We start from the raw sequence: 2,917 nt of genomic DNA, 5'->3' as shown, positions 1-2,917 counted from the left end.
TGAAGCATTTGATCTTGAGAGGGACCTCCCATTTCCACATTTGTGCAGTCTAATCAACAACAGGAAATGGTAGAATATGCGATATATAAGAGTAAGATTCCTTAGCAAAAAAGGATCCCTTAGCCACATCAACATCCCAGAGTAGCTTGTCTTATTTTTGAGATAGCGAAATACCAACTTGTCTTAATTGACAATGATAGAGCTCCCATTCAGTGAAGAAATGCTCCAGAAGGCCAATATCCCAAGTGTGAAGCCATGAAGTTGAAGAGAGCATAGAGTCATTTGGCACCAAGGTTGGCTAGAGAATGATAGCGAAGCATGTTGAGACTTTGAATGATGGGAAGAGTGAGGATATGGTTTCCAAATAAGTCCTTCATAGTATCCACACTGATGAGCACCTTAGTCCCATCAAACACCTGCCAGTGTAAATTGGAACAAAACCAAGGGCGATTGGCCATTAAGCTATGCCAAATGAAAGTTGTGCTATAATGAGATGGTGCCCCTGCCATAATCCAATCCTCCAGATTGGCAGTTCGCATATATTTATAAAATCTAATTTCTTGCCATAGGCCCTTGGCATTGAATACCCACCAAAGAGTTGAGGCCAAAAGAGCTAAGTTGAAGTGTCTAAAGTCCTGAATACCACACCAACCCACTTATATGGTCCAGGAGATATAATCAAGTCTAATGAGATGTATCGCTTTTTTGTTACCTTCCCTAAACCAAGGGAATCACATAATGATGGAATCTATTCTATTTATGATGGCTCCAGGAATGTGGAATAAATGCATCCAAAAAGTGGAAATTCCTCGCAAAACATCCTTCACTAGCGTGACCATGCCTCCAAGAGTGAGTCATTTATTTTCCCAAACAATGAATTTTTTTCATTGTTTTTAATAATCCATAACCAATTTGGTATCTCATATTTGCAAGGCTTTAAATTAAAGCCCGGATATTTAAAGCCAACAGAAAGAGGGTGAATTTTAATCCCAAAAATAGAAGCAATATGAATGATGTCCTATGAAGCCCCAACATCAGAAATAATCTCAATTTTTCTTTATTAATTATGAGGCCTAAAGCTTTTCCAAAATTTGAGAAGGCCTGAAAATAAGTGCCCCATTCAGTAGTTTTTTCTTCGCTAGGACATAGAACGTCTTTCACGAGCATAAGGTGTGTTGGGCTATTGCTCCTTGTGATCCTATAGCCCTTAATTATCCGTGTCCCCTTTTCATCTCTTATTCCTCTACTAAGATCATCGATCACCGGAATAAAGTGTAAAGGAGACATGCACATCCTTTCCTGATCCCTCTATGTATTCCAAAGAAGCTGGTGGCCTCTCCATTGATTAGGACAACCAATGTAGCCAAGGTTATGGATGCCATAATCCATTTGACATTCCTATTTGGGAAACCAATTTTATAGAGGATCATCTGGAGGAATTCTTAGTCGACCCTATCATAGTCTCTAATAAGGTCAACTTCCATTAAGCATGCCTTCAATTTCCTAGTTTTGATTGAGTGGATGCACTCTTATGTGATTTCCATTGCGTCTTGAGTTTTCCTATCAACCAAAAATTCGAATTGCTTTGAAGTAATGTGTTGATATAAAACTAGAGGTTCTAGATTCTTCCACCATATGGATCAGTTTAGGTCCCATAATATAAAAGAAGGAGATAAAGAGTCGAAGGATCAAACGATTAGGTCTCAGGCTCTTTTGCTTCTTTATTTCCTTCAATGTTTGTAAGAGTTCATCTTCTGAGATAGGGACATCCATCTTTGTTAGATGTTCTTCCGTAACCATTATTGGATATAGATTCACAAATTTCATTTTCCCTTCAATGTTTCTCTGCTCTGCATCCTTGTATTGATTGTAGAAGAACAAAAATGCCTCATGTCTGATATCTTCCATGGATGTTATACTTCAACCATCATTTCATCTAATGGCCAAAATAGTGTTGATCCGCTTTATTTTTTACGTAGCCTCGTGAAAAATATTCACTATTTTATCTTCACCCTTAATCCAAGTGATTTGACTCTTGAGCCACCACTCCTCTTCCTGAAGTCTTAAAATATTTTTTTCCCTTTCCCCGGATCGATAATAGGTTTCTAAACATTCTTATAGAAGTATTTAGGGATGGATGGGTCCAACAATGAAGCAATATCTTGATCAATAGTTTCCAACTCTTTAGAGAGCAACAATTCGTGATTCTTGATCCATGCTGGCACCTCCCTTTTAAGCCTCTTCAATTTTAAATTGATAAACAATGATGGCTTGTTGATATCAGCCACAACAAGGGAATTCTAGGAGCATCTAACTAGGTCAAGAATTCTGGCTCATTCAACCTCATTTGATTGAATTTGAAAGGTACAAAATTAGGGCACATCTCCTCATCCCATTCTAGAAGGATAACATCTTGATTTAAAGCTTTTGAAAAGAAAGAAGAAGTCTGAATCCTTTTCAATCTCTGGAATAAGAATGAATGAACAAAGAACTAGTCAATTCGTTCGAAAATTCTCCAAGCCCTAATCCTCCCAATCGTCTAGATCAGGGATAAAGGGGATGGGATAATGTCACATAACACTTTCTCACTAAAGAGTTCTTTGAATAGAGAAACTAACAGATCCAGTATGGCCTTATGCCTCCAACATTCCTTTCCATCCAAAATGAATTTAATATCACCAGAAATGATCAATGAGTGCATGTCTAGGATCGTAGTAGAATCAGCTTTCTACCAAAAAATATTTCGATTGTTATATAGAGCATAGATGTTAAGTATACAAAGTCTATGTAGAAAACCCCTACAGAAGCCAGACATAAAAATTCCAGCACATGTCTTGTAATATTTCAAGGTGAAAGAATTTGGATTCCACATGGCAGAAATCCCTCTAGACAAACCAGAGGCGTTGGTAGCATAGAC

Source organism: Pinus tabuliformis, chromosome J (genome assembly GCF_031772625.1).
Source record: "Pinus tabuliformis cultivar Carrire ecotype Pingquan chromosome J, CPIR1, whole genome shotgun sequence".
Lineage (NCBI taxonomy): Eukaryota > Viridiplantae > Streptophyta > Pinopsida > Pinales > Pinaceae > Pinus > Pinus tabuliformis.
The sequence above is the reverse complement of the archived record's forward strand: the minus strand, read 5'-3'. Positions refer to the sequence as shown.